Consider the following 13832-nt stretch of genomic DNA (forward strand, 5'->3'; position numbering starts at 1 on the left):
ACTAGATTGGGTTAGGATATCTGGTTGGTATGGACAGGATGGACTGAAGGGTCTGTTTCCGTGCTGTACATCTCTATGACTCTACTGCGTCTGGGTAAAAACGCTGGAACTCTCTTCCGAACTCGGCTAGGTGTATACCATCACCAAGGGCAATTCAAGCTCAGCACCATCTAGATTAGAGTGGTGCTGGAAAAGCACAGCGGGTCAGGCAGCATCCGAGAAGGAAAGTCGACATTTCGGGCAAAAGCCCTTCATCAGGACGTCGATTTTCCTGCTCCTCAGATGCTGCCTGACCTGCTGTGCTTTTCCAGCACCACTCTAATTTAGACTCTGGTTTCCAGCATCTGCAGTCCTTGTTTTTACTGAGTGCAGCACCATCTTCTCAAGGGATGAGAAATAATAGCTCACCCAAGCTGCAATATCCACATCCTGGGAGTGAATGAGAGAGACAGGCTGGAGGTATCGCACAAGGAACACTGTCAGCTGCACGGAATGATTTCAAGTTGATTTCCATCCCATACATACACATGTATATATAGCCAGGCAGGCACATTATAAACACACAGACAAAATGATGGACACATGCACATGCACACACACAGATGGACATACATACATAGACTAACTGACGTGTACATGCACACAGACTCGCAGACAGACTCACAGACATGCACAAACAGACTGATGGACAGATATACACATATATGCAGACAGACAAACTCATGTGCACATAGACAGGTAGATGGATGTGTCCAAACAGACTGAAGGGTACGTATACACACAGATTACCAGACACGTGGACTCACACACAGACAGACAGACACATGCAAACAGGCGGACTGTAGGATACACAGAGACTCTCTTACACATAGACTCAAACAAACAGACAGACTGAAGGAGACACATGCACACAGACAGGCGTACACATAGTCTCACACACACACACAAACACACAAATGGACACAGACAGGGATGTACAAACATGGGTACACAGGCATATGGACATATCGCACACATTCATCATGGAAAGAGATTAGAAAGAGAGCAGTTCATCTGATCTCGACCTCAGTGTCTCACAGCATCTTACGGAGGTCCAGAAATCTGTGGGTAACTAACTGGATCGGACTGGCCAGCTGGTCGGTTGTGTTATGTTAGTATCCCATCACAATTGCAAGTGGACAACTGCATAATCATAGGAGACCAGCCCGTCCAATCATTATTCACATTGCTGGGTATGGGAGCGTGCTGTACACAGATTAGCACATCTCCACATTACAGCGATGGCTACATTTTAAAAGTGTTTGGTTGGCTGCAATATATTTTGGGATGTCCTGAGGTCATGCATGGTGCCATGAAATGCAAATGCCTTCTTTCTTTCATGGTTGAAAGAAGTTTTTTGGCGTTGCTGCTAGACATACTCATTTACTCAGACTCCTGATGACAGACACACACACTATGACTCTCAACAGCAACACAATCTAAACTTCCAATCAAATATTGATAAACCCACATTACTGATTGTGTTTCAATTCTCTGCCATTGAGAGGTCACCACAAGAACTCCAAGGAATAAACGAATTAGGGGCTGAATTAGGCCATTTGGCCCCTCTAGGTTGCTGCACCATTCAATTAGATCATGGCTGACCCGTTTCTGTTACAAACTCTAAATCACATCTGCTCTGATAAACACTGATTTGTGTTAGGCAGTGGAATTAATCAACTCCCCCAACCCCTGCCATCTTAAAAATATTTAATGGCCCCACTTCCCAAGGCAGAAAGTTTGAAAGTCAAGCAATCCCCGAAAAGCCCAGGCCACCCGGAGAGATCAGGGTTCAGGGTTAGCTTGGGAAGAAACTGCAAAACTTTAAACAGAGTCAGTGATGCAGATCTAAAAGGTTATTGTGAACTGTTGCAAAACCACAGAGCACAATACAACCCTGAATGATTATACCTGGACATTTATTTCAACAGTCCCAGGAACTCGTAAACTCGTGTGCTCACCAAGTTCCTCAGGCCAGTCATAGCACCCAGGATCAGGGTGACAGGTCAATCATTGAGGGCTGAGATGGGAGAATTTTCTCCACTCAGAAGATTATGAACTTTTGGAATTGGCTAACAGCTAGGGAGGGAGTTCTGGGGCTCTGACTCAGCAACACTGAAGGAACTGCAATATTTTCAAGTCAGGATGATGAGTGACTTGGAGGGGAACTTGCAGGTGATGGTGTTCCCATATACCTGTCACTATTGTCCTTCCAGATGGAAATGGTCATGGTTGTTGTCTCAGGTGTACCTGTGAAGCATTGTTTTCCACTGAGCATCACAGCCGAAGGGAGTGAATAGAACATAGAACATTACAGCACCATACAGGTTCTTCGGCCCTTGACGTTGCATCGACCTGTGAAACAAACCAGAAGTCCATCTATCCTACACCATTCCATTTTCATCCATATACCTATCCAATGACCTTTTAAATGCCCTTACAGTTGACAAGTCCACGATGGTTGTAGGCAGAGCGTTCCACGCCCCTACTACTGAGTAAAGAAACTACCTCTGACATCTGTCCTATTTCTATCACCCATCAATTTAAAGCCATGCCCCTCATGTTAGTCATCACCATCTGAGGAAAATCGCTCTCATTGTCCACCCTATCTAACCCTCTGATTATCTTATATGTCTCAATTAAGTCACCTCTCAACCTTTTTCTCTCTAACGAAAACAGACTCAAGTCCCTCAAACTTTCCTCGTAAGACCTTCCCTCCATACCAGGTAACATTCTAGTAAATCTCCTTTGAACCCTTTCCAAAGCTTCCACATCCTTCCTATAATGTGGTGACCAGAACTGTACACAATACTCCAAGTGCGGCCACACCAGAGTTTTGTACAGCTGCAGCATAGCCATCTGGCTCTGAAACTCAATCCCTTTATCAATAAAAGCTAACACACCGTATGCCTTCTTAACAACCCTGTCAACCTGGATGGCAACTTTCAGGGATCTATGTACATGGACACCGAGATCTCTCTGCACATCTACATTACCAAGAATCTCACCATTAGTCCAGTACTCTGCATTCCTGTTGCTCCTTCCAAAGTGAATCACCTCACACTTTTCTACATTAAACTTCATTTGTCACCTCTCAGTCCAGCTCTGCAGCTTATCAATGTCCCTCTGTAACCTTACATCATCCTTCGGCACCGTCCACAGCTCCACCGACCTCAGTGTCATCGCAAATTTACTAACCCATCCTTCTACGCCTTCATTCAGGTCATTTATAAAAATGACACAGCAGTGAACCCAAAACAGATCCTTGCAGTACACTGTTAATAACTGAACTCCAGGATGAACATTTCCCATCAATCACCACTCTCTGTCTTCTGTCAGCTAGCCAATTTCTGATCCAAGCCACTAAATCACCCTCAATCCCACACCTCCGTATTTTGTGCAATAGCCTACCGTGGGGAACCTTATCAAACATCTTACTGAGCTCCATATACACCACATCGACCACTTTACCCTCATCCACCTGTTTGGTCACCATCTCAAAGTACACAATAAGGTTTGTGAGGCACAACCCACCCTTCACAAAACCATGTTGACTATCCCTAATCAACTTATTCTTTTCTAGATTATGATAGATCCTATCTCTAATACCCTTTTCCAACACTTTACCCACAACCAAAGTAAGGCTCACTGGTCTATAATTTCCAGGGTTGTCTCTACTCCTCTTCTTGAGCAAGGGAACAACATTTGCTATCCTCCAGTCTTCTGGCATTATTCCTGTAGACAATGAATGTTGAAGGTGCCAAACAGGTGGAGTAAATGGAGTCAAGTTTGAAAGCTGTTGGAACTTCACTCATTCAGGCAGGTGAGGACTATTCCATCACACTCCTGACTTGTGTTTTGTAGACATTGGTAAGGCTTTGGGAAGTTAGGAGATGAATTACGCACTGAAGGATTCCCAGCCTTTGACCTGCTCTTGTGGTCTTGTATTTAGAGTCATAGAGATGGACAGCACAGAAACAGACCTTTTGGTCCAACCCTTCCATGCCCGAAACGTCGATACTCCTGCTCTATTAATGCTGTCTGACCTGCTGCGCTTTTCCAGCAACACATTTTTAAGGTCTGATCTCCAGCATCTGCAGTCCTCACTTTCTCCCAGCTCATTCCATACACATACCACACCCTTTGAGTGAAAAAGTTGCCCCGTAGGTTTCTTTTATATCTTTCCCTTCTCACCCTAAACCTATGCCCTCTAGTTCTGGATTCCCTGACCCCAGGGAAAAGACCTTGTCTATTTACCCTATCCATGCCCCTCATAATTTTGTAAACCTCTATAAGGTCACCCCTCAGCCTCGGACGCTCCAGGGAAAACAGCTCCAGCCTGTTCAGCCTCACCCCATAGCTCAAATCCTCCAACCCTGGAAACATCCTTGTAAATCTTTTCTGAACCCCTTCAAGTTTCACAACATCTTTCCAATAGGAAGGAGACCAGAATTGCATGCAATATTCCAACAGTGGCCTAACCAATGTCCTGTACAGCCGCAACATGACCTCCCAACTCCTGTACTCAGTACTCTGACCAATGAAGGAAAGCATACCAAACACCTTCTTCACTATCCTATCTACGTGCGACTCCACTTTCAAGGAGCTATGAACCTGCACTCCAAGGTCTCTTTGTTCAGCAACACTCCCCAGGACCTTACCATTAAGTGTATAAGTCCTGCTAAAGTTTGCTTTCCCAAAATGCAGTATCTCACATTTATCTAAATTAACTTCATCTGCTACTTCTCAGCCCATTGGCCAATCTGGTCTAGATCTTATTGTAATCTGAGGTAACCCTCTTTGCTGTCAATTTATATGTTGATAGTTGGATATTCAATAATGGTATTGGCATTAAATTTCAAGGGGCAATGGTTGGCTTCTCTCTTGTTAGAGATGGCCATTGTCTGGCTGTTAAGCAGCATGTAACACTTGCCCCACCTATCTGGCCAACACCCACACATCGCGCTGCATGGCTGCATATAGACATGGATTGCTTCCATATCTGTGCAGTTGTGAATGGAACTGAACATTGTGTATTATCAACGAGCTTATGATGGAATCCCATTCCAAAGGCACAGGAACAAGACTGGCTCTGCAGTGTCATATGGAGATGACCCACTGAGGTGTGTTCCTTTCAATGAGAAGGTGAACTGAGGCTTGATTTATCCCTTTGAGGAACCTCAAAAAATTTTATCACACTTCAATTCCATTTTGAAGAACAACTGAAGAGCAATTATTTCCCCAGTGTCTTTGCCAATATGTATCTCTCAATTAACATCTGAAAATGGTCATTATCATCTTGCCGTTTGTGAGGTATTGCTCTACACAGACTAGCTACATGCTTTCTTCATTTCATCAGTGACCATTCTTCAGAAATGCTTCATTGTCTCTGAAGAACTTTGGGGTATCTGGATCTTGCAAAAGGCGCTATAAAAATGCAAAACTTTATTTCCAGTCTTGAAGTAGACCAGATGAGAAGGGAGTTGTTGGAATTGATGCTGAATCTCAGAAGGTTCCAGACAATGAAACAGCCAAGACTCATCAGATTAGAAGGGTTCAGGCACCCAAGCACCAAAAGCAACAAGTAAGCCAGTCTTCCGTCAAATATATGAATAATGTTCACAATCAGATTCTGGTTACATTCCAGTTGGTTTCAGATGCTTTTGATGATGATTGGAATCTGGGCAGAGCTAGTCTTTGAAAAGCAAAGGCACACATGAAAAATCAGGTAAAATTCTCAATGACTGATCGACCTCATTTTGTCGAGAGTGACTTACCCCAAGTCAAAGTGACTGAGGATCACGGCCTGAAAATTAAAACCTCAAACTTGTGGGAATTTCTTTTTTAAAATTATATCTCTAGGGCTGATGAAAAGATACTATTTTGCATTGCTCATGATCCAAGTGGAACACTCCAAGTTTTAAATAAATCATATACAGCAGATCCACTTCTATTATTTAAATCAATTTGCTAATTCCTTACAACCAGGTACTGAAGGTTAATTCTTTAAACATTACCAAGAGATTGTAATAACCAGCAGATATTCTGACACAGGGAGGTAACCATTGCTAATGACAAGAGATATTTCATACAGACAAAAACAAGACAATAGCGTGCGGAGGAATCCAAAGTCAGAGAAATAGATTACACATTAAATACCAAACTCACAATTATACATCAACTTTCACATCTTCAGCAGATCCCAACCTAATTCACAACCACTGACTGTGCCACAGGAATCAGTGCTGGGCTACAATTATTTACAATTATTTATTAACGAGATGGAAGATAAAAGTGAATGTTCCATTGCCATGTTTGCAGTTCATACAAAAATAGGTGGGAAGGTAATTAGTGAAGATGACACATGGAAGAGGAATGTAGAGAGGCTAAGTGACAAAAACATGGCAGATAACTGTGGGGTGATGCACTTTGGCAGGAAGAATCGAAGAAAGGAATGTTATTTAGACAAAGAAGAACAAAGAACAGAGAAAATTTACAGCCCAGGAACAGGCCCTTCGGCCCTCCAAGCCTGAGCTGATCCAAATGTAAACCTGTCTAAACCTGTCGGTCAATTCCTAAGCATCTGTATCCCTCTGCTGCCCACCTACTCATTTAAATGAGGAAAGGCTGCAGGAAGTTGCAGCACAGAGGGTTTCAGGGTTCTCATATGAGAGGACATTCAGTTTGTAATAGGGAAGACAATTGAACCGGCGGCCTTTATTTCAAGGAGAATGGATTATAAAAATAGGGTGCAGACATAGAAAATACTGGATCAATTCAGCAGATCTAGCACTATTTTGGACAGAGAAACAGAGTTAACACGTCCAGATAAAACATTGTTTAGTCTGAGAAACTCTGTTTCTCTCTCCTAAGACGCTGCCAGATGAGCTGAGTTTCTCCAGCATTTCCATCATCCTCAGTATTTTGCTTTTCTAAAAATAGGGAGGTCTTGCTAAAATGTTGGACTACATCTTGAACACAGTGAATGGTTTTGGTTATCTGCTCTAAAGAAAGATGTACTAGCTTGGAGGCAGTCACTAAGTTGATCCCGGGTACTCAAGGATTGTCTTACAAGGCCATACTGAGCAGATTGGATCTGTACTTATTGAGTCTAGCAAATGAGAGGAGACCTTATTAAAACTTAGAAGATTGCTTGAGGCGAGGCATGGAGAAGTTGTTTCACCCTGTGGGAGAGTCTAGGACCAGGGGGCACCTCTCAGAATAAGGGGTCACCCATTTAAGTCAGAGAAGGAGGAATTCCTGCTCTAAGAGGGTGGTGAATCTATGAAATTCTTTACCACAGAAGTCTGGTGGGGCTGAGTCATGAAGTATATTCAAGCTAGAGGTAGACAGACTTTTTTTTTTCAAAACAGTGAGGAAATCAATGGTTCTGGGGATAAGGCAGGAAGGTGAAGGTGAGGATTGTCACATCAACATGATCTCCCGTGACTCAATGGGCTGAATCAGCAACTTCTGTTTCTATGTCTTGTCCTGTTATAAACTAATCAAACAGTTAGTTCTGAAGCCATTGTTGCTTTATAGGCAAAGCCCTGCAGTTAGTCTGCACAGAGCATGATCACATCATAGCTTTACTGTCATTCTCAGGAGTTGGGTGAACACAGGGAGGAGGTAAAACTTAAAGATTCTGGATCAGAGTGGTGCTGGAAGAGCACAGCAGTTCAGGCAGCATCCGAGGAGCAGTAAAATTGACGTTTCAGGCAAAAGCCCTTCATCAGGAATACCTGAAACATCGATTTTACTGCTCCTCGGATGCTGCCTGAACTGCTGTGCTCTTCCAACACCACTAATCCCAAATCTGGTTTCCAGCATCTGCAGTCATTGTTTTTACCAAAACTGAAAGACTGACAACAGTGCTCAGCATCAGTGTGGGCAGTTCAGAGTGACATGGTCCCAATGCAAGTAGCCAACTGCTGAGTGATACTTTCTTACAGTTTTTAAAATATATTTGCTTAAGTAAAGTTGGGGACTTTCAATTATAACAGAAGTGTTTGAAACTAAGGAAGGTCCCTGGCTCCATTAAATTCTCTGAAAGGGAGTAACTAGTTTAATCTAGAGGGGTCACGACAGGACACCTCAGGAATGTGCTGTGCTCCCCTTGTGCTCCTGGTGTCCCTGGTGATTGTGTGTGCAAGTGGCTCACAAATGATCAGAGCTGGAACTGTGGGTGGACTCACTGCGGAGCATCATGATGAGAGTGTTGTGGATAACACATATTGAGAGGTGGTTACGCCCCAGGTGAGATTTATTGAGTTGGGGGTAAGCATCTCTGGCACCATGGCATTATTTGGGAAGCTGGACTTGGTCAAGTCTGCCATCAAAGACTGGGCTTAGGCTGGGCTTAGGCTGGTCGAAAGAATGTGTTATTTTTCTGGGCAAATGACATTGGGGCAGATGAAAAGCGAAGAGTACGTTTCCTTACAGCATGTGGGCCTTCAGCTTTTTTTATTATTAGAAGCCTAACATTCTCTGAGGCCCAAGATACTATAACCCTTTCAGGAGTTCATTAATTTAGTTAAGGAACATTATGACCTCCCCAAGCCTCTACAATCCTGAGATGCTATCAGTTTTAACTCAGCAATTCGAGAAACAGGGGAATCTCTGTCAGGATTATTGACGAGGTTAAAACGACTGGCAGCAGCAAGTGACTCAGCTTTAATCCTTCATGAGATGCTGAGAGACCATTTGATACATAGAAACATACAGCGCAGTACAGGCCCTTTGGCCCTCGATGTTGTGCCGATCCAAGCCCACCTAACCTACACTAGCCCACTATCCTCCATATGCCTATCCAATGCCCGTTTAAATGCCCATAACGAGGGAGAGTCCACCACTGTTACTGGCAGGGCATTCCATGAACTCATGACTCGCTGAGTAAAGAATCTACCCCTAACATCTGTCCTATACCTACCACCCCTTAATTTACGTGGGATGAATGATGTAACCACGCAAATGCACTTACAATCTGAGGCCTAACTGGACTTCAAACAGACACGACAACTGGCTTCATTGGTGAGATGCAGGAAAACTGGAAAAATATAAATGTGGTTCAGTGATTTCAAAAGAGTACAGAGAAAACGCCAAACAATTACAGGCCAGTCAGTCTTACTTCGGTCGTGGACAAATTGTTAGAATCAATCCTGAGAGCTCGGATTAACTGTCACTTAGAAAGGCATGCACTAGTCAGGGAGATACAGCATGGCTTCGTTAAGGGAAGGTCATGCTTTATAAATTTGATTGAATTATTGAGCAAGTGACAAGGAGGGTTGAAGAGATTAATTCAGTGGATGTTGTCTACATGGATTTTAGTAAGATATCGGCCAAGCTCCCACACGGCAGATGGGATTCAGGGTAAGGTGTTGAATTTGATCCAAAATTGGTTTACTAACAGGAAACAAAGGGTAATTATCAACGGTTTTCCCTTGAGAATGGAAAGCTATTTCCAGTGGTGCTCCACAGGGCTAGGTGTTGGGACGCCTGCTGCTTTATACACTAATGATTTTGACCTCAACATGAGGGGAGTAATTTGGAAATTTGCAGACGACGCAAACACTGGCTGTGTAGAAGATAGCTGTCAGCTCCAAAATGATAGAAATGGGTTGGTGGAGTGTGCAGGAAAGTGGCAGGTTAAGTTCGTTGCATTTAGAATCCACCTCACAGGGGAGATGCCGGAGTTTAGCTTTGCGTGCTATACTGGCAGATTGTATCATAAAATGTTCATTAGTGAGCAGGACAGAACGCCACGGTGGCATAGTGGTTAGCACTGCTGCCTCACAGCGCCTGTAGACCCGGGTTCAATTCCCGACTCAGGCGACTGACTGTGTGGAGTTTGCACGTTCTCCCTGTGTCTGCGTGGGTTTCCTCCGGGTGCTCCGGTTTCCTCCCACAGTCCAAAGATGTGCGGGTCAGGTGAATTGGCCATGCTAAATTGCCCGTAGTGTTAGGTAAGGGGTAAATGTAGGGGTATGGGTGGGTTGCGCTTCGGCGGGTCGGTGTGGACTTGTTGGGCCGAAGGGCCTGTTTCCACACTGTAAGTCTAATCTAAAAACGCATATTACAGTATTACAACCGCAAAGAAGGTGCCGAGAGAGAAGGGTGGTCAGGAGCACAACTGGGCTGGGAGGGGTCTTTGATTATAACACATCTATTTAACATCTCATCCAGAAGATAAACATCCGACAGTGCCCACTTGCTCAGCACTGCCCATCCGACAGTGCAGCACTCCCTCAGTATTGACACTCCGACAGTGCGGCGCTCCCTCAGCACTGACCCTCTGACAGTGCAGCACTCCATCAGCACTGACCGTCCAACATTGCGGCACTCCCTCAGCACAAAACATGCCGACAGTGCGGCACTCCCTCAGCACTGACCCTCTGACAGTGCAGCACTCCATCAGCACTGACCGTCCAACACTGCGGCACTCCCTCAGCACGAAACACGCCGACAGTGCGGCACTCCCTCAGTACTGACCCTCCGACAGTGCGATACTCCCTCAGCACTGACACTCCTACAGTGCGGCGCTCCCTCAGCACTGACCCTCCGACAGTGTAGCACTCCCTCAGCACTGACAATCCAACAGTGCGGCGCTCCCTCAGCACTGACCCTCCAACAGTGCGGCACTCCTTCAGCACTGACCCTCTGACAGTGCGGCGCTCCCTCAGCACTGACCCTCCGACAGTGTAGGGCTCCCTCAGCACTGACTCTCCGACAGTGTGGCACTCCCTCAGCACTGACCCTCCCACAGTGTAGCGCTCCCTCAGCGCTGACCCTCCAACAGTGCGGCGCTCCCTCAGCGCTGACCCTCCAACAGTGCGGCACTCCCTCAGCACTGACCCTCCGACAGTGCGGCGCTCGCTCCCTCAGCACTGACCGTCCAACAGTGCGGCACTCCCTCAGTACTGACCCTCTGACAGTGTAGCGCTCCCTCAGCACTGACCCTCCCACAGTGTGGCACTCCCTCAGCATTGACCCTCCGACAGTGCAGCGCTCCCTCAGCACTGACCTTGCTACAGTGCAGCACTCCCTCAGCTCTGACCCTCTGACAGTGCAGCACTCCCTCAGTACTGACCCTCTGACAGTGCGGCGCTCCCTCAGCTCTGACCCTCTGACAGTGCAGCACTCCCTCAGTACTGACCCTCTGACAGTGTGGCGCTCCCTCAGCACTGAGACTCCCACAGTGCGGCGCTCCCTCAGCACTGACCCTCTGACAGTGTAGCACTCCCTCAGCACTGACCCTCCGACAGTGCGGCACTCCCTCAGTACTGACCCTCCGACAGTGCGGCACTCCCTCAGTACTGACCCTCCGACAGTGCAGCACTCCCTCAGCACTGACAATCCAACAGTGCGGCGCTTCCTCAGCACTGACCCTCCAACAGTGCGGCACTCCCTCAGCACTGACCCTCCGACAGTGTAGCGCTCCCTCAGCACTGACCCTCCGACAGTGCGGCGCTCGCTCCCTCAGCACTGACCGTCCGACAGTGCGGCACTCCCTCAGTACTGACCCTCTGACAGTGCGGCGCTCCCTCAGCATTGACCCTCCGACAGTGTAGCGCTCCCTCAGCACTGACCCTCCGACAGTGCGGCGCTCGCTCCCTCAGCACTGACCGTCCGACACTCCCTCAGTACTGACCCTCTGACAGTGCGGCGCTCCCTCAGCACTGACCCTCCGACAGTGTAGCGCTCCCTCAGCACTGACTCTCCGACAGTGTGGCACTCCCTCAGCACTGACCCTCCCACAGTGTAGCGCTCCCTCAGCACTGACCCTCCGACAGTGCGGCGCTCGCTCCCTCAGCACTGACCATCCGACAGTGCGGCACTCCCTCAGTACTGACCCTCTGACAGTGCGGCGCTCCCTCGTCACTGACCCTCCGACAGTGTAGCGCTCCCTCAGCACTGACCCTCCCACAGTGTGGCACTCCCTCAGCATTGACCCTCCGACAGTGCGGTGCTCCCTTCCACAGCACTGACCCTTCGACAGTGCGGTGCTCCCTCAGCACTGACTCTCTGACAGTGCGGCGCTCCCTCAGCACTGCCCCTCCCACAGTGTAGCGCTCCCTCAGTACTGACCCTCCGACAGTGCGGTGCTCCCTCAGCACTGACCCTCCGACAGTGCGGCACTCCCTCAGCTCTGACCCTCCGACAGTGCGGTGCTCCCTCAGCACTGACCCTCCGACAGTGCTGCACTCCCTCAGCACTGACACTACGACAGTGCGGCGCTCCCTCAGCACTGACACTACGACAGTGCGACGCTCCCTCAGCACTGACACTACGACAGTGCGGCACTCCCTCAGCACTGACACTACGACAGTGCGGCACTCCCTCAGCACTGACACTACGACAGTGCGGTGCTCCCTCAGCACTGACACTACGACAGTGCGGTGCTCCCTCAGTACTGTACTCTGTGCATTACCCTACATTATGTGCTAAGCCTCTGCGTACAATTTGAGTCCAAGTCTTTCTGATTCAGAGTTGACAGTACTATCCCCTGACTGTGAGAACAAGTTCAGCAGGTTCCTTTGAAACTATGCCTGTGAATCTACCCACAATCCACAGTGATGTGTTATTCCAAAGGCATGAACTGTAATATTTAATTTCCCACAGATCACACCCAAGATGAGGCAGTATGTGTAATGCAGTAACTCAATACTCCAGAAGCCGAAAGCACTAGGATTACAAAAATTAAACTCTCACCCATGGAACATTTAGTCAAATGTACGCAACACTGATGACCTCACCATGTTGTCAGTTTGATGCTGTTCTAAATGGAATGGACACACACAATCCATCTTCAGTGGCTCCTGAAATAGCACAGCATGCAGGAATTCATTCTACATTTGTAATCTCACTCCAAGATGCCAGAGCACTGCTGGATGTGGAAAGTGCTAAAGTTTTGACAGGCACATAGTTGGAACAGCATAGAAAGAACTTCACTCTGAGTGTAACCCTATGCTGTCCCTCTCCTGGGAATGTTTGATGGGTACTTTGAGGAGAAACCTTTACTTGGTATCTAAACCTGTTCTATATGTGTCCTGGGAGTGTTTGATGGGAACAGTGTTAAGGATGATTTGGAGATGCCGTGTTGGACTGGGGTGTACAAAGTTAAAAATCACACAACATCAGGTTATAGTCCAACAGGTTTAATTGGAAGCACACTAGCTTTCGGAGCGACGCTCCTTCATCAGGTGATTGTGGAGTATAAGATTGTAAGACACAGAATTTAGCAAAAGTTTACAATGTGATGTAACTGAAATTATATATCGAAAAAGACCTGGATTGTTTGTTAAGTCTCTCAACTTTTAGAATGAACACATTGGTTTCAGTTCTTTCGGATGTAAATTGCTGAACATTTTTAAAGTTACATTCTCGAGTGAACTTTAACAATTGGTGCCATGTTGGCTCAGAAAATGCATTGAAGGTGTGAGGTGCCCTGTGTGAGGCTGTCTGTGCCCCAATGTTCAGACTGATTCTAATCTAAAAAACGGATTTACAGAATCTTACATGGATTCATGCAGTTTTTGAGCAAAATAAAATGTAATTCTGCCGGTACAAATTCACCTCACAAACTTATAGGAATGTGTGTCTGTTGGGGGAGGGGGGGGTTATGACTGTCTGTGAGAGGGTATATGTATGTGTGTCACTGTGGGAGTGTATGTGTGAGCGTATGAGAGAGCACCCGCATGACTGTATGGTCTGTCGGGAATATCGGTGTCTGTTTGTGAGTATGCGTGTGCATGCGTCCCTGTGTGCATGTGTGTAGTGCAGTGGGGTCACCTGTA

At 46.7% G+C, this 13832-nt stretch overlaps 1 protein-coding gene across 2 annotated transcripts in view; it reads right to left on the reverse strand.

The window, feature by feature from the left end:
* LOC132829551 (ubiquitin carboxyl-terminal hydrolase 2-like) overlaps positions 1-13832 on the reverse strand; it is a 95864-nt gene that overhangs the window by 78847 nt on the left and 3185 nt on the right. Inside the window, exon 1 of one of the 2 annotated variants that reach the window (XM_060846793.1) lies at positions 9020-9056. The exons of the other annotated variant lie outside the window; for it this stretch is intronic. The gene's annotated coding sequence lies outside the window, so the exon portion shown is untranslated. Of the gene's footprint in view, positions 1-9019; positions 9057-13832 lie in introns of those variants that run through there. 2 annotated transcript variants of the gene reach the window in all.

Source organism: Hemiscyllium ocellatum, chromosome 29 (genome assembly GCF_020745735.1).
Source record: "Hemiscyllium ocellatum isolate sHemOce1 chromosome 29, sHemOce1.pat.X.cur, whole genome shotgun sequence".
NCBI classification, from domain to species: Eukaryota; Metazoa; Chordata; class Chondrichthyes; order Orectolobiformes; family Hemiscylliidae; genus Hemiscyllium; species Hemiscyllium ocellatum.